This window comes from Suncus etruscus, chromosome 14, assembly GCF_024139225.1.
Source record: "Suncus etruscus isolate mSunEtr1 chromosome 14, mSunEtr1.pri.cur, whole genome shotgun sequence".
NCBI classification, from domain to species: domain Eukaryota; kingdom Metazoa; phylum Chordata; class Mammalia; order Eulipotyphla; family Soricidae; genus Suncus; species Suncus etruscus.
The window spans coordinates 76194003-76217289 of NC_064861.1; the positions used below are offsets into that span (position 1 = coordinate 76194003).

Sequence of the window (23287 nt, forward strand, 5' to 3'; positions counted from 1 at the left end):
CGGGGATGGGGTTGTCTGCTGAGGTTTGGGTGATGAGTATCAATGAATGGGGCGATTCTGAAAAGAGGCAGATGAAAATCCAGCCCGCCCTGCCCCGGCGGGCTGAGAACAGTTCGCAGGGCTCAGCCGAGTGGGCGAAGGAGGCGCGCGAGCAGGGCGCCCGTCCCCCCTCAGCCCCGGAAAAAATGATCAAGTCAATCATGTGGACATGTTTCATTATTCATTGAACACAATCTTTTACAACGCTCCGCTTTACGTGCCCGAGTTTGCTTCCCCGGCGCCCGCGTTTCAATGTTTAAAGGTAAAGGAAAACAAAGGTGGGGGGGACCGGCGGGGCGCGGATGGTGGTGGTGGTGGTGGAGGTGGAGGGGGGCGCGCGGGGAGGCGCGGCGGCGGACTGGGGGGGACGGGGAGGAGAGAGGAGGACGGGCCCCGGCGTCCGGGAGGTGGCAAAGTGAGTTTGGACTCTTGGCGTCGCCCCCTTATCCTCTCCCTTCCTCCCCCCCCACCCCTCCTCGACTCGCCCAGGCCTGCCGCCGGCTTTCCAAGCTCGCCCCATCGCGATTCAAAAAATACGATCTAATTAAATATCCGTGGCTGTGACGTTGGCGAGAGGAGCTGTCAGCAGGGGGGTGGAAGAGGAGAAGCAGGCAACGCGGCGGCGGCGGCCCGACCTACCTACCGGGCGCCGGGGAACTTCGGGGGGAAGCGGGCCCCGCGCCCGCCCGCCCGCCCGCCCGCCAGCCCGCGGTCCTGGGACCGTTACTTTGAACCGCGTCTCACGCTCGCTCGCTCCGCGCCCGGCGCAGCCCCCCGCGCGCCCTCGTCGCTCTGGCCCGGGAAACTTTCAAAAGGGACTGGGGGGGTGTTTTTTTTTGGGGGGGGGGGGATGGATGGGAGCGGTGTGAAGCTTCGGAGGCCGGAGCGGTGGAAACTTCTGCTCAAGTGGGTCTCCCCATTTTCTTCTCCGCTCCCATCTCCACTTTTCCTCCTTTGCCTTGCCTCCCCCCCTCTTTTTTTTTTTTCTCCTTTCTTTCCTTTCCCCTGCGCGGTTCGCTACGGGATTCCTGCCCCATCGCCTCCGATGCCCGCAAGAAAGAGGGCAATTCCTAAAATTAATTAATTAAATAAATAAATCCAAGGAAAGTTAACTGATGCTTCTTCCAGCTTGTCAAACTTGCGGGTGCCCAGGCCCGCCTAAGACCTGCCATTTTGTGTTTGCAGTGGCCTCCTGCGCCCCGGGAGCCGTGCCAGGCCGAGGGTGGGGGGGTACCGCAGCAGCCCCCCACCCCCAAGTGCTGGGTCCCGAACCCGTGACCCTAGGAAAGGTGGTTGGTGTTCGCCCGCGCGGCTCCGCGCTCGCAGCACCTGCCGCGGCCCAGTTCTGGCTGGGGAGGGGGAACCACTCGAGGGGGGGGGGCAAGAAAGGAATAAAGAAAGTAATAAGTAACAGGTTATGGAGGGAACCGAGCGGACCAGAAAAGAGGCCAATCAGAGCGAGGGGGTGCGGGCGTGGATGTCCGGAGAGCGGGTCAGATGCAGGGGTTGGGGGGTCAGAGGAAAGCGCATTTTGGGAAATGGACCATCCAGACGTACGATTCAGGGACGCATCATCCTCTTTGCGGTTCTTCTCTGGGCTTCGAGATATTGTCTTTTTGGAGACGAAGATTAAGCAAAACAGTCGTAGGCGGGACCAAAATGTATTTTAGGAAAAAAAAGAAAAAAGAAAAAAAGAAAGAAAGAAAAAAAGGGGGTGTGGGGGGAGCTTTTCTTTGATTAGGAGTAGAAAAGTGTCCATATCTCCACGCGCCCATCTGTTGCAGTTTGGCAAACAATTTGAAATCTAGATATTGCCACCTATCTAGGTGGATGTATATAGAGTGAAAGGTGTAAATGCAGACTGGGGGGGGGGAGGAGGATAAAAAGAAACACAGAAGAGGGCAGAGAGAGACTGTCCCCCTGCTCTCCCTCTGAAGGCATGGATGGAAACTCCTGCAGAGCTTTTCCTGGCGGACAGGTGGAAGGAAAGTTGTCACTCCCCCCACTCCCTCCTTTCACTTGAGTATTGTGAGCGTACCTACCGTCCGCGTCCTGACCAATGAGCACCCCATCTCCGAGTTAGGGAGAGAGAGACAAGATCGGCACGATCTTCCGAGGGGGGCCAGGGGGCCGGCGGAGAGAGGCCACTCGCTAGGAAGCAGTAGCTGGGGTCCGCGGAGCGGCCAGGGCGGGGTCCCCGGGGCTCGCGTGCAGGTCGGGGCCGAGGCTGTGGGGTTTTGTTGGGCGGATATTGTTATGTCTAACGAGTTGCTGGCTGGAGACGCGATTTGTCAGCCGCCTGGCTTTTGCACTTGAGCAGAAAAGAACGGCAGCTGCGCCCGCCGCGTCCCGGCCTGCGGGGTTCGGGCGCCGGGGGGCGGCGGCGGCGGTGGGGCGCGAGGTGGGTGGGGAGGCGGGGTGCGTGCGGCCGGTTTCGGGTCCCTCCTGCGCCTTCTCCCGGCAGCGTCCGTGGCCGCTGTGCAGTTTAGCCAGAAATCCGACAGGGGCCGCGTTTGCTGAGCGCATCCGACCGCTAGCTAGGCAGCCCGAAGCGGGCGGCCGGGCCGGCTGGCTAGCTGGCTGGCTGGCTGGCCGGTGTAGATGCAAGGAGGGAGTGGGGGAGGGAAAGTGGGGGCGCGGGAAGCCGGCTCAGTCTGGCACCGTCATCCCCTCTCCCGACCGCCGGTGGTCCGGGGACCCCCCGACGAATTAGGCAGCTCCTGAAGCCCTGGCCTGGTCTTTTCCGCCCCCCCAGCAACAAGGGCTTGGGTGAACTTGGAATGGGGTGAGCGTGCGTTGCGTGCGTGTGTACGCGTGTGTGTGTGTTGTGTGTGTCTGGGGCTGGGTTCTCGTCCACTTGCTTTGATGTGAGCAACTGGATTTGTATTTATTAAATTTTTTTTTTTTTTTTTTTACTTTAAGGCCGTCTTGGCTGGGAGGGGGCGATCTTTTCCCATCACTCACATCTTTGTTCATTGTTCACCGAGGGGAAGGCAAGGCGACTTAAAGAGAAGAAAAGGGGGGTGTGTGGTGGCGAGATAGAGAGAGGAGAGAGGAAAAGAGGGGGAGCAGAAGAGGGAAGAAAGAGAAGCGTGGGGGTGAGTACCCCCCTTTCTCCCTCCCCGGCTGAGCCCGGGTCGGGCTGGATGGTGAAACCGTAAACCCGCGCGCGCAAGAGGGTCGCCGGGAAAGTGGACATTACCGCTTTAATTAACTTCGAGATGATCCGGCGGCGGGACCTGGCGTAGCCGTGACGCGCCCCCATAAATCTGCAGGGCCCGGGGCTGCTCCGAGAACTCATACAGTAGCAGCGGCGTCGGATCCCACGCGCGCCTCCCAGTCCGGAGCTTATTTTGCATAATTGGATTTTTTTTTAATTTTTTATTTTTTTGCTTTCTTCTTCCTTCCTGAAACTTGTTTGAAAACCCCCAAGTGAAAACCGCGAGGACCCCCACGGTCAAAAGCAAGTGCCAAGTAAGTGCCCTGCAGTGGCCTCGGCCGTGCCCCGAGGTTAGCGCGCAGAGCCCCGGCGAGCCAGGCGCGGCGAACCGGGGCGCAGTCGGGCTGGCCTCGGGTGAAGGCTGCTCGCTGGCGGGAGGATCGGAGTTCCCGGCTGGCAGTGCGCACAACTTTTGAAAAAATTTTTTCTTTTCAGTCTTCAGACTTTTCGGGGCAGGTGAGGTTGGTGGGCCACGCGTGTACCTGTAGCCAGCCCCGGGAGGCAAGTCGGAGTTGGGCATCTGGGGTAGGGCAGGTCCCAGGAGTGCTGGAGCAGGGACCGCTGTTGGTGGCACCGTGACCCTATGCAGCTTTTTGCCAAATGCCTTCCCCATTATTCTGAGGGGTGTGTGTGTGTGTGTGTGTGTGTGTGTGTGTGTGTGTGTGTTGGCCGCGCGCGCCTGAGTGTGCGCGCTCGAGAGAAAGATGGGATTTAAAAATGATGCGAAAGCAGCAACAACAATAACAAAAAAAGAGCAGACAGTGCTTCTCCCTTCGCTTGTCTCCCCATTCTTCCCCACTCCACCCCATCGTTTAATTACGTTACTGAATGTAGAGCCTGCAAAGCTCTCTTTGCTGAACACACGGTCACAGAAAGAGCCACACAGTTCGGTTGGAAATGCCGAAATAGTGCTGCATCCATAAATTCTCATCAACCCTTGTCTGTCAAGAAAAGTGGTTTTTGGAGCACCTCACATTTTATTAAAAATATACTCTATATTATTTTTATGACCGGTGAACCTGGGGGGAAAGTCGTTGTGTTGGGGAGAAAACTGTCACGGAATTCCTGTTTGCCTGGGAACTTCTTAAGGACCTAACCAGCTACTGGGCCAGGAATACTCAGTTTTCTTGCATGGGGAGTCGCAGGGGGGCGCTGGGGCAGACCTCGGGTCACTGCTTGGAGAAAGTCTAGGACTTCTGGCCTAAGGCTGCTTTAGTTATGATGTCATTCTGATAGCAGAGTGCAAATGTCTCCTGATTGCACTGTTAGCCGCCTGACTGATCTGCTTGGTAATGATAGCACTGCCGTCCTCCCTTTGACAAATGCAGGCCCCAGCGCCCTAGGAATTAACTCCCGCCCCCTGCTGAGGAGGGGGCAGGCTACCAGAAGTCTCACAGCTCCTTTGAAGGTTGGGGCCAGCCACTGACATGATGGTAGGCCTTTGGCTGAAGAACCCTTGTATGACCAAAGTTCTGAAAACTTAGGCTTCCATTTCCAGAAGGTCTTTAATCGGATATAGCTTTATTCTGGTTGTGAGTGAGCATGCAGAGACATTTGGGTCTGATGAATTTGGGTCTGTGGGACCCCAGGTCTCTTGGGGCCAATGCATGGGAGAAGGGGCTGTGACAGCTGTTTCCTACCTTTAGTTCTTAACTGTGTCTTTATGTTAATATCACTGCAAGTAAACTGGATTTAGTGTAGATTTTTAAATAGTGTATATCGTGATTTAAGATTTTTTTGATTTACTGCTCATATGAAATTTGCATAAACGTGATGAAAATGAACTTAACATCTGGGCTATGAGAAAAGGTTAGTATCTCATATGTCATCTGCAGAGAAAGTCTCTAAAATGCTTTCACCCTAAACTAGGTTCAGGGAAACAGTTCCTAGAGACATAAATGGTAATTATAAAAAACCTGGAGAAAGCGCTTTCAATAAATTTGCATTCTCTTGGACCACTGCTCCAAAAACCCATCTAGTTCTGTGCCCCGAGTGCTTCACTTCTGAGTGGGCTTGAGATCCTCACCACTCAGCAAGTTAACTGCTGGCCAGGGCTGTCTTCATGGAAGATGTGGGGTGGGCAGGAGATGATGGTCACGCTACTCTGATCCAAGCCTGAGGCCAGTCACCCCCATTATGTGAGAGGACAGGAGGGTGCTAGCCTTAGCACAGTTGCCCATTGGATGCTGAAGGCAATGGTAAGATGTGGAATCGTTGCCCGCTGAGCCCCCAAAAGCTGACTGATTAGGTTGTTCACTCTGCCTCAGGTAACCAAAGACATTTTCATCAGCTCAGACATATAAAATCCACAAGCCCGTTCAAATGAACTTTGAACTCCATCTTACTTTTCAAGCAAAACAAGCTTATCTGTGTGGCATAAGGAAAACAGAGTTAAACAACCTTCCCCAAATAGGGTTGCCTTTTCCTCAGAAGTTGGCTATGAATGGCACAGGTGTTTTCAAAAGTGCCTTGAATGGAGGGGGAAAAAAAAAGACAGCAATGATGCTCATGAGAATATAGATGAACTTTTTTTTTTTGGGAGATCATAAAAGAAGAAAGCAAATAGATTTATTTTTCCAGTTTGAATGAGGACAATTATAGCTTTTTAACATCTTTGGATTTAGTGTTTTTAATAAGCTTCTTAAGTAAGCTGAAATATCAGCTTGCATTTTGTTCTCAGCATTATTTAAAGTGAGACTCGATGCAAGTTTCAGAACAGACGTGAGCTTTCTGCAGGTCATCTTTAAACCTTGCTCCAGGCAGAAGCTCCAGCCCTCTTGGCCATGGCCTGGCGCAGGTGAGTGCAGACTGCAGGCATCTGCTTTCTCCTACCTCCAGGCCATAGGCTCTGATGGAAAGACCTGAGTTCTGGGCCAGTGTACCTTCTCTGAGTTTATGAAGACTAGGTAAAGAGTCTGGAAGTCAGCACAGACTTGTCATGTTGGGAGAGACCCCTCTTCAGGTAAGACATGCAGAGATGCTTTCTCTGTGAAACTATGTTCAGACAGCCTATTTGCTCTGGGACTTGCATTGGTGGGACTGTGGAGGGATGTGTAGATTCTTGGGTTATGGGTTCTTCCAGTTAGTTAGTGTTGCATACTTGTATTTTGCCTGCTGTGTGTACCTGGTTGGGAGTTAGTAGTGAGGCCTTCTGTCAAGCGGGGTATTGATTGCTCTTATTATTCTGGAGTTCTCTCTGCACCCCCCTGGTGTTCTAGTTGGTAGCAAAGAGAGGCCTTTCTTAGCAGGGGGAGCATCTGAAACACACTAGGGAATCATTTGCATGTTCACACTGAGTCCAGCCAGGCAGCAGTTCCACTGGTGGTGGTTGTGGTAGAATTGGAATGTACGCACATGTGGGAGGGAAACAGTACTTTAGAAGCACCTCTTTTTTCGGGGGAAGGATCTACCAAGTGGTGATCAGGAGATTTCAGGGCCATGCCAATGATACTCAGTCAAATGGCCCTTTCAGTGCTTGTACCCAACAATGTACTACCATGGTGGCCTTGAAGGGCCATAAAGGGGATCACTCAGTGCCCTGAGCTATCCATCTGACCTGATGAGTTTGCTGATGACTGGAGTTGGGGTGGGTGTCTGCAGTAGTTAGAGGGACCAAAAGAGCATGCGGACCTTGCTCCTGGGGAATGTTGGCCATCATTCCTAAATTTCTTTATTCCCCTAATAGAATAGAATAGAATAATAAAGTAGAATGACAACCACACAGTACATCTTCTAGGCCCTGACAGAGCTGAAAATGAGAAGAATGAGGACCCTCAAGTCCAAATTTTGCCTATCATCTCATACCTGGGATCCCCTTGTACAGAGAACTTTTGGGCTGTTTGAGGACTCTACCCTGCCTCCCACTCAACCTTTCTTACTTTTAAGTATCTGCAGGCATGGCTCAGAGCACATTGAACTTGATGCCTGGATCTCTGTGGTTTCTCCAGTAGCACAGGGTGAGACCCCTGAGCACTAAGCCAAGAGTGAACCCTGCCACTCTCTCCCCAATCACTGTAGGTCTTTATTTTTTCCCTTACATTAAAATTTTTCTAAATGGGCATTAAAGTATTTTTTAATAGCCTGTGAAACTATTAAATCTCTGCTTTATCTGTTTTAGACTAACTAGAGCATTGTTTCGGCAGAGCACAACTCCTTAGCAGTGGCAATGGAAATATTCCTTGCTTGTTGTGGAGTCGGTCCTGTACCTTGTGGGATCTTTTGCAGTGCCCCTGTCATCTTCCCACTAGTCTTTGGAAGCACTTTCTATTGTTACAGCAATTGTTTCCAGACATTTTCTTTTATCTTTCTGCTGGGTAATCTAGTATCCATTTTTATGGTGCCAGCTTTTGACCTGGGCGTTTGGGGCAAAAAAATGTGTCCCCCCATCAGGGAGAGCACAGCTGGCAAGACCTTATGCTCTGCAACCATTAAGTCATTAGGAAATAGGAATGAAGGTTGGGACTTTGGTATCAGTTACACCTGTGGGCTGGAGCTGGGTTTCAGGCCCCCGCTATGCCCACCAACTTGAGAATGGAAAGCAGCAATTCTGGGCAGAGTCCTGGCTTGTTTTGGGGCCATACCTGGCAATGCTCAGAGCTTATTCCTGACTCTAAGCTCAAGGCATTACTCTCGGCAGGGATGAGGGACCTTATGTAGTTCTGGGATTGAACCCAGGTCTGTTGCATACAAGGTAAGTGCCTTCCCCACTGTACTATCTCTACAGTTCCGCCTGGTTTAGTTTTGAGTACTTACTTTGCTAGTGCGGGTTATTCATTCTGTATCCATTGGTCCCTAATACTTATCCTAAATTTTAGGCAGGGCTCCTGAGGTCCTCAGAGTGGTAGGCAGTGGGTCTGAGAAGAGAGAATGTTCAGATTGCCTGCAGAGTGGCACTGTTTGTCCCTCTTCTGACCCTTTTCTGCTTCCTTTCTCATTTTATATTTACTTACAAGATCCTTGTGATAGTATTACGCATGACTGAAAAGCTCATCCCCAGCATCCTGGCACCAGGCTGGTGGCAGGTAGCTCATGTCCTAGGCAATAGAAGTCAAGGCTTGAATTTACAGGTGGGTGGTGGCAGAAAGATCATGTGGATGCTTCAAAGACATTAAGATACAGAAAACAAAACCACTATGTAGGCGTTCCCCTTCCTCTGCCAACTGATCCTTAGTCTGTGGCAGTCTGTGACACAGGAAGAATGATGGCATAGACTTGAGCAATATTAACCCCCAAATTTTCTATCAAAGCATCACAGCTTGATTACCTGAGTCAGTTGGGTCTTTGATTAGGGTGTTTGGGGACTGAGGGGACTGGTCTTCTGGAGGACAAGTTCTTATCTCTCCCTCTCCTGTGCTTCTTGAGTATTTTTCAGCCTAGATGTTAGGGTACCAACTCCTATAGTTTCACTCCACATTTCACACTTTTCATCCATTCATTATCTCCTTCACAACAATGGCTTTTCTTTTAATCTTTTGTTGTTTTGTTCCAGAATTACATGCATATGAGAATGTATACTGGACAAAATTAGTCCATTTAGCTATTGAAGGCCACCCAGAGTACCTAAAAATTTAGATTAATCATAGAAATACCCATTCAGGGGCCCGGAGAGATAGCGTTTGCCTTGCAAGCAGCCGATCCAGGACCAACGGTGGTTGGTTTGAATCCCAGTGTCCCATATGGTCCCCCGTGCCTGCCAGGAGCTATTTCTGAGCAGACAGCCAGGAGTAACCCCTGAGTACCGCCGGGTGTGGCCCAAAAACCAAAAAAAAAAAAAAAAAAAAAAAGAAATACCCATTCAGCCATATTATGAAGATGATCCTGCTTGAATATCAGAAGTTCCCATGTACTTCCCTTGATAGGTGTTTAATAGGTCTGGAGGAGAGGATCCTTGGAGGTTTACATTAACTTTTACATTAATTCATCAAATGCCTCTAATTCCCAAGCCCACCATGGAAAGGTGAAAGTCAACCAACTGCACTTATTAGAGGTGTTAGAGGTGATAGAAGATCATAACAGATCCTTGATACCTTATATAGTCCTTTTATTATTTATTTATTTTATTTATTTAAAAATTTTTGGTTTTTGAACCACACTCACTAAGTTTAAGGCTTAATCCTTACCATGTGCTCAGGGATCCTTCCTGGTGGGCTATTAAGGACATATTATATGCTGGGGATTGAACCTAGGAAGGCTGTGTGCAAGGTAGCTCTACCTGCTGTACTGTATAACTCTTGTCTCACCACTGGATATGTCACAACTTGTTGCAGTCACATGCTTGCATCATGGCGGCGAGACAAATGAATGTCACTTTGCAGCTAACCTTGCCTATCCTCCTCCCCCAGTACAGTGCTTAGAGGACTATGGTCAAGTCATGCTTCCAGCAATACTAACTTTCTTGGTGTGGAAGTTAAAAAAGTAAACCAGAACTTATTATCTGCAAGAACATATGCATTATAGATTTGTTTTCAAAAGGGAAAAAATATTTTGAAACTTTATCAGTGAATCTGTGTCAGCTATAGAAAAGCAAACCACAGAGATATTATATGAAATTTAATGTCTTTGAATAGCTTGATTATTTAATTCGTCTATCAAAAATATCTAAAAATATCAGGCTAGAGAAAACGTGGCACAAATAATTTTTTTCTTGTTCTTAAATTTTTTTTTTAAATTCTCTATTGAAATCTATTAAAGTCAAGTCAGGCAAAGCCTTCCAAATGATTATAGAAAGCCTGTCATTTCTATAAAGCTTACTGAGGGGGTGGGAAATCTTATTGAAATGACTGCTAAAGTGCTTTAATTATTTTGTTTCCTTGGTCAGGGCTCCCAGTTTGGGGGTTGTGATCTGTTGATGCCAAGTGGCTATTTCAGCAATCTTAAATCTACGCTGAGCAGAGAGCTTCTCACTTATGAAGCATGGCTGGGTCTGCTAATTAAACTCAGAGCGCAATGCTTGCAGCCTCTGAGAAACTTTATTCACCATCGTGTCTGCCGGAAGAGGGTCTGTCTGATGGGTGGCAATCCCACTCCAGTAGCCTAAGAAGAGTTCAGAAGGGCGCAAGTGTAGTGTGGAAAAGTGGGGAGGGTTCAAAGTTGACACATGCCAAAAACATGAAAGAAAGGCTGTACTCTGTGCTGTGAGTCTCCTCTGAGTGGGTTAGGGCTGCCTTGGGACAGAGTCTCTCCTTGTCTAGTCTTGTGGCCTTTCTGAACCCTGCCTGACTCTCTCAAGGACTTTGGAAGCATGATTCTGTAGCAAAATAGCTAGGCACGCTGCAATTCTTTTTGGTGATTGTTGATTTGACAACTTAATATCTATTTTTTCTGTAGCTGTTTCTTGATTTGGTTTTATTCTAATCTCTCTCCCCTCCCCGATTCCTTCCTTTTCAGTGGTTTCACTCTTTGTAGACATAATGCCATTGAAAATTATTTTTAAAAAGCTCTTCTTAAAGTTGGCAAGGTGGAGTGTGTGTGTGCCTTGAAATGTTAGTTGCATTAAAAATTCTCATCTTGAGTATTTGGGAAACAGAATATATAGCAGAGAACCTATACATTTGGGTCATCTAAGATATATTGATTAAGGTACAGTGACTTAGCAGTGTTCTCTTTAAAAACTGCTGCCGCCCCAAGGAAGACAGTGGTTTTCTAAGTGCCTGACAAATGACAGCTTGGCCAGGGTCTCGTCATCTGATTGGCATTTCCCATGACAATGCTTCTCTGATGCAAGAGTGGTGATACGGACTGTATTTTGGGGGATGTGCAAGTCGTGCCTGCTGGCATGTTTATTCTTTAGCGATGGCTGTCTGGTGAGGTCAAGTAATATATTCCAGATATTTGAGTACTTACCATTTTCAGAGCCCTCCCAGAAGACCTGGTTGCATTTTGACATTCTGTCCTTTTTATCTCACCAATACCAGTAATTTGATCCTCCATTTCCCTCATATGTCAGAGGGTGGATGGATGGAGATGCCTAGGAGAGGTATTTTCAGGCACTCTGCCTGAATAATGAGCCAGGCTGCTCAGGTGGTGTGGCCTGGTGTGGTTCCTGGGGACCAGGGGACATTTGGTTAAGGAAACTTTCTCTCCCTTGCATGATAATATGGCTCAAATAAAAATTATGTAATTTTTGCATGTGATCTCTAAATATCACATTTAATAAAATAATTTTTTAATTGATCTAAAGAATGAGTGGTTTCCAGCTGCTTCATTCCTCAGAACACACTTGAGTTGGAATCTGTCTCTTGACTTGCTTCTGGCAGGGGCTGGTCTCCTGTGGAGGTCATTGTGGAAAGGCTTGGTGGTGCAGGGAAGATGAAGATGAAGGACTTCTTCAAGAATCAGGGTATTGAGCAGAATCCAAGGCAACATTTTATTTCATTACTTGTGCTTAAATGCGTAGGTATTTGTGTTTTTTAACAGCATCTCAAAAGCAGGCTACTCCAGTCAGTGCTGATCTGGGACCAAAGGCAACCTTTCTTTTATTAATCTCTATCATCAGCCAACTGTTAACCCTTAGATTAACACAAGAAAATATGTATTTTTTTCCACTTATCATATCATTGTTCTGGAAGGAGCTAAATCTAAACAGTGAATTCTTTGTGTTCATTTTTCTTGTTAGTTGCCCTTTTTCCTCCTGAGGGTTACGGAGAGCATGCCTTGCTTAGTATATCAATATCTATAATTTATTTTTTTGCATAATTTATTTTTAGAAGTGTTCTTGCTCTCTTTCCATAATTATAATTTTTATTTCATTGAGCTGGAAGCATCAAGTTTGTAAATGAGGAAGAGCAAGAAATTTAGTTTTTGGTTTTGTTTTGTTTTCCTTTGGGGGGGGCACACCCGGTGATGCTCAAGGATTACTCCTGGCTATGTGCTCAGAAATTGCTCCTGGCTTGGCTTGGGGGACCATATGGGATGCTTGGGAATCAAACTGCCATCCATCCTAGGTTAGCTTGTGCAAGGCGATTGTCCTACCACTTGTGCCATCGCTCTGGCCCCTTGTTTTGCCTTTTTATTTTTATTTTTTTTTAAAGCAGAGTAACAGTAATAAAAAGCTTAGGCTAGTCAGATGGGACCAGGTTTGATACTTAGCTCCTCTGCTGGCAAGCTGCTTGTTAGCAAATCTTTCTATCTGTGAAGCCTCAGTTTCCTCATCAGGGAAAATGGAATAATCCTTCCTTTCTAATCGAGTCATCAGAATTAAAAGAGAAAATGATTAATTAATGATTGTAGAACAAGCTTTCAACAACTAGTTGCTATCATTGCTTGTTTTATACAGTTTGTTACTATTTTAGAAATTAGAATCCACCAACAACCGTGGGCATCTATCATTTGCAGAGTCTAGTGGAGAAGTGTCATTACTTCTTTGTTTCCTTGACTGGTCTTTGGAGTTATTTACCTGAGGATCGATATGTATCAGCTGATTGATTTCCTATATGTTTCAGAAGATGCATTTTAAAGGGTCAGCTGAGTTCAGAGTGGGGTGTGAGATAGGAGTAGGGTTTAGGGCTTTACTAAACAAACATTCTCACTCCAATCTATCACATTTTAGCACATTTATTTATACACACATAGATATACACACGCAGATATATATACACACACACAAACTGGTTGTTGTTGTTGTCTAGGGGTCTTGTGCTTCATCTTTTCCTTGGGCCTAAACTAAAGACCTGAAGGAGGTGCTATGTCATTCATTCACTCATTTATTCATTGTTCATTCATTTTATCTACTTCAAACATATATTCATGATATCCTGTGTTCTAGGCTAGTTAGTATTGTGGAAACTAGTGGAATTACCTTGGGGAAGAAGTGAAAGTAATGGTAATTTCTTAAGTTTCAGGTTCTACATCATTTCATTTCCCAAAGTAGGTGATACTATCTACTAGGGGGAACTGGATTGGTTGAGTAGCCCTGGGTTCAATTTGGGGGATGTTGGGTTTGTGTTTTTTTGTTTGTTGTTGTTGTTGTTGTTGTTTTTTGGCTTAAATAAGGTAGATTTCTAGGGGTGTGCTGAGTGATTCTTAAAAAAAGAAATGGTGGGCTGAAATAAGTTTAGGAACCTCTATCCTAGATTAAACACACCATAGTAAATAATCATCTAATTTACCTACTAGTATATTGTTGATTTTAAGGGTTTCTAATGCCTGAGCTGGAAGTAGGAAGCTAATGAGTCAAACTTGTGGCCATTGTATTCAAGAGGAACCACCCACAGAAACATGGGGACCTGGACATGCTCCTTTACCCTTCCTCCTAAGAGTAATAGGGGGGGCCCGGAGAGATAGCACAGCAGTGTTTGCCTTGCAAGCAGCCGATCCAGGACCTAAGGTGGTTGGTTTGAATCCTGGTATCCCATATTGTCCCCCGTGCCTGCCAGGAGCTATTTCTGAGCAGACAGCTAGGAGTAACCCCTGAGCACCGCCGGGTGTGGCCCAAACACACACACACACACACACACACACACACACACACACACACACACAAAGAGTAAAAGGGGGTTTCTGGATTAACTGTCCCCCAATGGAGGAAGTTCTAAATCTATGACAGAAGGGCAATGCTAGCCATTCTTGAAAAGTGGGGACTATTCTAATAATACCATATTAAGTAGCCGGATCCCATATTCCTTAGGGAAATTTGAAAGCAACATCAGATCCTGTAAAAAAGCTTCCCCCATTTATTGAGTATTTATTACATATGAAACTCTGGGCTTTAACACATAGTATCATTTAATTTAATCCTTGAATACTCTTCCTTTAGATGAAGACAGGGAGGCTTAGAAGCCATGGGAGTTAACTTGCCCAATGGGTCTCAGCTTGTAGATGGTGGCAACGTTGGACACTGAATAAAACTTGTGCCCCTGATGTGTGGGCTCCTTACACTGGATCTCTTTGCACCTGACCTGGCCCTTCTCTAGAAGTCAACTTTTCTAGAATGGAGATTAAGGTTCATGAGATAAACACACTAGTTTGAATCAACAAGATTATAATATCTTGACTTTTTAAACTTGGCTCCATTAGCCCCTTGGCCCTAAAGGGTGAATCTTGTTCTGAGCATTTATGAGCACAGGATCAAGTTCCTTTCTAAAAAGAAGTCTGGTTGAATGAGCTTGGAGGAACTATTTCCTTCTTCTCTCCTGCTTCATCACTCTTGGCATTGTTTTCAGGCTTTACAGGCTATTTTTTTCAGATTTGTCCATCTAATTAAGTGTATTAACTCTGGGGACATAGCAGAGGGCATGACATCTATGCTTCTTGCCCACCAAAGAGAGCACAGATATTTTTTTACTTCAACAGCGACCATGAAGACTATAATCAGGGGTCCTCAAACTTTTTAAACAGGGCCAGTTCACTGTCCCTCAGACCATTGGAGGGTCTAACTATAGTAAAAACAAAACTTATGAATGAATTCTTAAGTACACTGCATATATCCTATTTTGCCATAAAGAAACAAAACAGATACAAATACAATATGTGGCCCACGGGCCATAGTTTAAGGACCACTGCTATAAATGAAGAGAGCAGAGCTCTCTTCCACTAGGTAATATGTGACATTCTTGGAGGATTAGTTTCAGAAGGAGCTGACAGAGCAAAGGATAGGAACACTTCCAGACAGAGGGAACAGCATGTAAAAAGAGCCTACATTGGTCAGAGAAGGTCAGATGACTTGTGTTGAGTTTACTTTGCTCCCAAAGAATAGGCTTTGGTTCCTCTTATGTAGAGAAGGAGATGTATTCTTGGTGCAGACACTTCCAGTATAGAGGTATTCACTGGTAACATAATCTCCTCTGTCATCCAAAATCAATGTCTTCTTACTAGTGGTTCTTCTTTCACCCATTCCTCTTCCTATGGAACCATTTATCCACTTTCCAAAGACTTACAGAATCTACTTAATGTAGATTTGTAAAGCACAAAGAGAGGTTGGAAAATAAATGTATCTGCAGAGGCAAACACCCCCCCCCCCAAACTATAGAGCTCTTGTACTATCTAGCTACTATTAACATTCATAGAAATTGTGGAATGCTTGTGTTCTCCCATTTTCTTCCTCCAACCCTAGATTTAGGGACATGCTATGACTACAGAGATCTATTAATTTGGATTCATGTAGCCTCTCAAGAAAGAGAGTAAAATTGTGTCAACATCCCAAAGGTCTTTGGTTTCTTGTGCTTGGTGGCAGTAATTTTTTCATTTATTTTATTGGCCGGGTGGAAGGTTTACATTGGCAGTACTCAAGGATTTATCTTAATCTGTACTCAGGGATCATTCCTGAAGGGGGTTGGGGAATCATATGTGATGTTGAAGATCAAACCCAGGTTGAAAACTTGTAAAGCAAGTGCTCTTACTACTGTATGACCTAGACATCCCCAAATGATTTTAAGTATTTCCTTCCTATCGTGTGGAACCTAGGCAGGGTCCACAGGCCCTTAGCCGGGGGAGGAGGGTGATGAAGAGAAACTCCATAGATGGGACCTCTATTCCCAAATGGACAGAAGCTTCAAGTTATACTTAATTTGGGTTTTTTAGGGCCTCACCTTTTGATTGATCTGTGCTTCAAAAATATCCTCCCTGTGCAATTGGTTTGGCCCTGTTTGATCCCTGGCACCTGGCATTCTATATTATCTCCTGTGCTCTGCCAGGAGTGATCTCTGAGCAAAGATCCAGGAATAATCCCTGAGCACTTCTGGGTGTAGTCCAAAACAAAAAAAGGATGGGATAGCAGGGAAATAGATACTTCACTTGTGTATATCATCTGTAGATCTAAAGAGGACTATTTGATGTCCAACTTGCAAAGATACATTTAATGTCAAGTCTGATTGTCTTGGTTCAATAATTAATGATTATCATGGTTAGCTTTTTAATTTAATTTTTTAGCGGAAAATGAATGATATATTTTGCTTGCTTTAAAAATCAAAAAAATTACTTTATATCTTAACTCTCTAGATACTGAACTTCCCCCTTTATCATTTGCTTTTAAATGGTTAAGTAAATTTTATTAAGTATTTGTTAACATCCAAAAAGCCCTGCATACATATAATATTTTACATCATTATAACTTATATGTAAAATATATAAGTAAAAATGACTTAATAGAAAAGTTATAGAAACAAATTCATACATTTTTATTATGCTTTCAGAATCATTGCTTAAATAATTTCCCTAGCAATATATCTATGGTGAATTAAGAGAATAAAATGTTTAAGGGCTTTATAAAAAATAATCCATAAGAATAAAAAGATAGGGGCTGGGACGATAGTGCAGCAGGTAGGGCACTTGCTTTACAGTTGGTTGACCCAAGTTTGAATTCCCTCTGAGCCCTGAATATGGCTTCTGAGCACAACAAGAAATGATACCTGAGTGTAGGCGCAGAGTGAGTCCTGAGCACCACTGGGTAGAGTGCCAAAACAAAACAAAACCAAGAAAATAATATAAGGATTTGGGCTAGTAAGATAGTACAGGAGGTCAGACACTTGCCTTGCATGCGGCCTACCCAATTTGATCTCTGGACACCAAATATAGTTCCTTAAGCACCTTCAGGAGTGATTTTTGAGTTTATAACAAGGAGTAATCCCTAATTACCACCAGTGTGGCCCCAAAAGATAGAAATAAAGAAACGAACAAACAACAATAAAATAATAGAATAGACTTTGGCAATGGTCCCTGTAATTTGATCTGTTAAAATCTGTGAATATGGGGCTGGAGAGTTAGCATGGAGGTAAGGCGTTTGCCTTTCATGCAAGAGGTCATCGGTTCAAATCCCAGCGTCCCATATGGTCCCCCGTGGCTGCCAGGAGCAATTTCTGAGCATGGAGCCAGGAGTAACCCCTGAGCACTGCCGGGTGTGACCCAAAAACCACAAAAAAAAAAATCTGTGAATATATGTTGCGTACCATTTACTTTTCAATCTGATTGTTTTAATGCACGAATATAATCATTTAATTCTAAGCTTTATTTTTTACCAAGTGTGTAAGTATAGATCTAAATTTGTATATCATGTCCTATAGAAATCTAACCAACAATTCTTTTTCCTTTTAAAAAATATTTCAGCACATATAGTAATTGTTTTCTGGATTTTGGTATTTTAGTCTCTATTACGACTTTTTATGTGATTGTTTTATATTAACATTGAAAAGTGAAACAAGATTCCTTTCCATAATAAATAGCAAATAATGTAATAATAGCAAATGATAACTCTAATGAAAAAATTATATTTTTCTCCAATGAAATAAAGAGTGCCAACAATAGGTAGGATACAATAAAATCAATATTTTGACAGTGCTCTATTATGTCTGGCTCATTAATTTGTAGAAAACTCCTCTCTTCAATCCTAAATCACAAAGTGTCAACAAATAGTAGTTTTTAACATCTACTCTCATTCTAGTGCATTTAATGCTTTGCAAGTTATTTTCGGAGGAAAATGATTTTTGATTCTGCAGATGTATAGAGATTGCATTGTGTAGGTTTTTGTCTTAGGGAACAATGAAAAAGTTTTTCATGGGAAAAAGCCATGTAATTTGTATTCAAGAGCCGATTTCTCCTAAATTCTAGTCCAGAACAATACTACATGGTTTTTCATAGAAATGAATTGTGTGTATGCATATCTACATATGAATGTACATACAATTGTATATGTTTTTATTTATCTATGTATGGCTATGCATGCATAGCATTATTCTGTTTGATTTGATTTGCATATATACTCTTTCTCTGAAAGATCATATTCATTCATTTTATCCAAAGTTTCACTTACCTTTCTCTTTTGAAAGACTCTGGAGTTTCTGATTTCCAAGTACCGATTGTAGTTGATTAAGGTCAATGCTAGCACTTATTCAGGCTTCTATTGACTGGGCCACGTGATGCATGTGATTGATCTGCCTTAGACACAGGATTGCTAATTTGCTATTGTAACACTCCTTTCCACCTAGTCCATTCTTCACCACCCTGGGCTCTTCAAATTGTGTTTAAGGATGCCTTCCCCCCACCCCAGGTACTGTGTCATTCATTAATGCAGAATTACATCTCTCACTTGTGCAAAAAGTGCTTGTATTATTGCTGCCCAGGCGCCTTTGTTTTTCAGAGATCATGAAAGCCTGGGATTTAGAATAGCAGATAATAACATACAGTGCATATTATTGATGCTGCTTTAATTGTCTTATTGACAACTCACTTGAACTTGGAGAAGCATACTAATATTTATCAACCTGTGAACTCATGTGCATGTTCCTGACTAAAGCCATCGTTACAGAAGAATTTCAAAACTTCTATGTCTGCCTACAACTGCTTCATCTTTCTCTTTGGATTTAGATGTCAGACTGCTGTGTAGGGCTGAGCCTCGCCAGCTCTCTTTGCTTTCTGTGTCCTTTCATAGTTCTCTTCCAAGGGATGATTAAACCCTGACCAGCACCTTGCCAGCAAAAGTGCTTCCTACCTGAGTAGTTGCAAGGATGATAGTGTTGGCCCGTTCCGGGTGGAGCGGAAGTCTCTGACTTTGAGAAGTTTCAGGTGTTGCTTCCTTTTGGAAAAAGGCAATGACAGCACAGGCAAGATTCAGAACAGCCACAGTGGTGTTATGGGGCAAAAGTTTACTCAGGCAGCTTTGATGAGCTTGTGTTGGTGGATGCATCATAATCTACCTGTGTTCCCTCACCCACCATGCTCTCCCTTCTCCTAGGCCCCACACTACTTGCCTTTCCCCACTTTTTTCACTTGTTTCTTGGATGTGCTCATCTGTTGGTAAAATATGTTGGTAAAACTGTTTCCTCTGCATAGAGGCACCCTTCACCTGCCTCATCTCACATAAATGCCTCCTATTTCCAGACACTTTCTAGTCCCTCTCTTCCTCTGCTTCACATCACCTTCTGTCTCTCTTCACTTCCTTTACTAGATTTTTTCCCCCCGACTTTATTGGCTGTGAACATCCAACCATCTCCTTTACCAAGACCATGGCCCTGGAGTCCTCTAGATGCCTGTTTCCAGTACCTAGAACAGCAACTTACAAATGGCAGCAATTGATAGATAGGTCTTTTGGGGAAGAAATGGGCATTTGGGACTTGGTTTGTGAGCTTCTGAGAACAATGTAGACTCATGCAAGGCATTCCCCTACAACATGCTTTTCTTGCTTGTTGGCTATGGAAGGACCCCGTGGTTTTCTGCTAGCAGCTTGGAGAGCTGTTGAGAAGGAGACTGTTTCAATAGCAGAGGTGTGCCAATGCTATTGGCAAATATTTTTCTCCTGGATGGGCACTATGTTATCAGGGTATTTCCTTGTCTTGTGGCTGTGGAGCCTTTTCCCTGCCTGCTCCACCAGGAAGAAGGTTGGCCATGCTGCCTCCTCCTGGGCCTCTCCCTTGACATCAGTACGTTGGGCACGGAGAATTCTCATGGGGTTCTTTGTCACTGCTGAGAGCCAGCTGTGTGGGGCCCTGATTAACACAGATAGAGTTGTTAGTTCCTCTGCATTCTCATCTTTGGCAGCACTTGATGGGGGTCCCTGGGCAGAGGAGCCGTGGAGCCCGGCGAAGATGCTGACTTGACTCCCTGATTGGTGAGACGCTTGTCTGACTGATGAGTGAGGTGGAGTAACCCCACTGGCTTCAACAAGACACTCGAATCACAGAGGATGATTGCAGAAGGGGAGAGAGGACTTTAAACCTATGTCACATCCTGTTGCCCAAGTGACTGCCATCTTGGGGTGCTTTCTGATGCTTGTAGAACTTGCAGACTCTGTTTTCTAAAAGTATTGAAGATGCTTATCTTTCTTCTCCCACCAAGTCAAAGAATTTCTACAGAAGGAAAAAAAAAACCCACAAGGACAATCATCTCCCTGGAATCTATCTCATCAGTCTCTATTTTTGCCTGTCTGACCAGGAGAATTCTTTAATATATAAAACTATTCTCTTTGAAACCAGTGAGATGACTAAAGGGCTGGAGCACATGCTTTGCATGTGGAAGCCCCTGATCCAATCCCCAGCACTCCATGGTCCCCCCATGCACTGCAGGGTGTAACTCCCAAATAAAAACATTTTTCTTTGACTCATCCTATTTATTACATTCTGGGCTAAATAGAAACATATTTTCTCATGAACATCTTTTCTTTTCTGCTAGATTGCAAGTGCCCTGAAGTCAGAAGTTCCTTTTTCTTTCCTTCAGCAGAGTTGTAACTTGCTACAACTGGGAGGGAAGTAGTAATATCTTAGTAAATGACCAAAGAGAATTAGGAGCATAGGCCTTATAAAAAGATTTAGAAGAATTTTACAGTTAATTGTCCCTGATTTACTGACCTCTTGGGCTAAAAGTATTATTCACTATATAAGTTAGTTTTTTTTGTGTGTGTGCACAACTTCATAAGTAAAACAAGTCTGCTAATTTTTTGAAGGAAGCTCTCAAGTAGTGCTCTGGAGACCTTGAGGCTCTTTCTGGCAATTTTCAGTCAACTAGACATCTAAGGATGTCTACATCCCTTTACTACACTGGAGACACGTAGGCACCTCAAGGTCTGCACCCAGTGATACTTGGGGACCATATGTGCCAGGGATTGAACCAAGATGAGCTGCATTCAAGCCTGTGTCTTAACTCCTGTAATATCTTTCTAGCCCCTGCTAGTTATTATTATTTTTAAAAAGACCATATGTATCTACTAGAGAGATTTACAGCCACAGTAACTCAAAACCTAAAAGCTTTGGGAATGAAACTCTCACCATGAATAGGTCTGGAATTGGAAAATCCAAGTCTTTTGTGCTATAACATCTTTAATCAGGGAGGCATTAATACCTTCCCCTGTCTGGGTGGAAGCTAGACAAAATAGAATGTGAATTTTGGCACTGTTTTTCTCTGTCTGCTCTCTTCCACATGCTTCCTAGTCCCCAGCTTCCTCTCCACAAACAGGTTGTGTTTCAGCTATTCAGCAGGAATACATGGAATAGGATTCAAGGAGACTCACCCATGTATGGCCCATGGCAGCTCAGTGGGCAGCTCAGAAGACAAGAGGGAGGCCCTGAGTGGCTGAATCATAGTCAGTTACTAAAACACTCTACGCCACAGCAAGTCTATTTCTCTGTCTGTAAAATGGGGAAATGTCTGACCAAGGTCAAGCAAGCATAACATTTTGAGAGGTTTATTGAACATAACATTGCATGCCACCCCCATACTCTGCTCCTCAAGTCCAGGCTTGAAAGTGGTGCTGTTGTCCCTAAACCTCAAGCTAGTCCAGGCTATCTTTTAGGGTCATCTGAAACAGTGTCTGAGATAAACCTGGAGAAGTGGTCCAGTACTAGCAATCTTATTTAGTTTCTACTTAGCTCTCTTCAGGCTACCTAATTTGGCAAGATTTGTAAACTCAGAGTGTTTCTAGCCACAGTCACAGAGGTAAGACCCAATACTTATCCTCCTCAAAACCTGTCATCTTTCAGGGCAGATGTCTACATCAAAAAAACCCACTCTGGACATAGAGAATTTCCGTAAATTCTTTCTTTGATCTCAATCGATGGAGTTTTTTTTTTTTTTTTTTTTTTTTGTACAAGTACCCCCACCCACTCACCCACGCTCAAATTAAGAGAGAACTGACTTGGCTTCATTCATTCATTTAAGAGTCACAGGTGACAGGGTAGTGGAGATTTTTTGTGCTTGAAACTGAACCTAATCGAAGCTAGTTGAAGAGGAAAAGGAAATTGTTAATAGCTTCATCCATGATTTAGAAACAAACAAAACAAGAAAATATGAAAAAAAAAATGAAGGCCTACAAAATTTGAAGGCAAATAATTCTAATACTCTCTAGGTGGTGAAGTTTGAGAGGTGTTCTTGAAAGATCTTGCTGCAGTGAGCATATATGATTGCAGAGAGACTTCCAACCTTTCATCGCATAAACCGCTCATTCCACATGAGTTAGAAATACTCTTCATAACTCTCTAATTGAGCAAGTGGGACAAGATGTTATTAATACTGCTCCAGGTGCATTTGCCTTTTGACCTTGGCCAGCAGTGGTTCTGAGAAGCCATTATTTCTGATGCCTATTAGATTTCATCCTTTAACAAGGGAAACCCTTGAGTAAAAGGAGGTCTAGTCCTTTTGTCTTTTTAGCACCCTTCCCCAGAAGTTTGGTGACATTAAGCAGGAAGGAGAAATCATCACCATGCACAGATTTCATATCAAATAAAAGAACCCGAGTTTGCTGCCAAATATAGATTTAACCTCTCCCAGATCTTTCTGCATGATTAATGTATCATTCTGCATTTGACTTTTGTGCTTTCTTAAGGGATACTCTGGGTCCGGTGCTCACAAAAGCAATCAGCTTGTTTCATAGGCTTTGCCTTTGTGTCTGGAGGATCTTCCCATTGACACATTCTGAACAGGAAACACTGACTCAGTGCCAAGCACTGTGCTTCCACGTGGCTGGAGAGGGATATTTCAATGCAATTCCAGATGCTCATGTAATCCTGAGGAGGAGAAGGAGGGGCTGGGAAGCTATCATACCCCCACAATGACATGTTTCATGGGCAGCTTCATGTGGATTTTCTCGCCAAATCTTCAGTGGTCCTGGGAGGTAGGACCATATTCTAAACACAGATGATGTTCAGATGTTCTACAGATTTCCAGTCATGGAACCTGTGGCTCCTAGTCCCAAACATCTTACTGAAAAACCACATTCATGCCTTTTATTTGGCTAAAAAGCCCATCTCTGACTGGAGTGCCCTTTTTTGACCACTGTGCTGATTCTTTCCTGGTAATGATGACTCAAGCTTAGTGATAGGCTTTAAGAGGGTGTCCTGGCTACCTCTGACTTCTTGAGAAGTGGGGGCACAGGCCAGTTGGACAGTGTATTGAAGCCTTTGTGCTCCAGGGTTTTTTTCAGGGGAAATATTTTGCAAAGTGATCACTAAGACTTAGTATCTGCTGGTGAATGCCCACTGCTGGAGATATTTGAGGGGGGTACCCACATTTAATGGTTTCTTCTTCGGCCAAAGACAAGCACTTTCTGAATCTGCCCTCTTGCCAACTAGAACAAGATGTAAGAACATGTTTTCTATTGATTTTTAAAAGCAA

General features: G+C 44.5%; 1 protein-coding gene across 2 annotated transcripts in view; it reads left to right on the top strand.

Annotated features, from left to right (window-relative positions):
- The first annotated feature begins 252 nt into the window (after positions 1 to 252).
- The window catches only part of ZNF536 (zinc finger protein 536), a 459071-nt gene continuing 436036 nt past the window's right edge, over positions 253 to 23287 (top strand). The window contains exon 1 of one of the 2 annotated variants that reach the window (XM_049786224.1): positions 253 to 301. The gene's annotated coding sequence lies outside the window, so the exon portion shown is untranslated. Of the gene's footprint in view, positions 302 to 3495; positions 3514 to 23287 lie in introns of those variants that run through there. The other variant, XM_049786225.1, reaches the window with a different exon arrangement.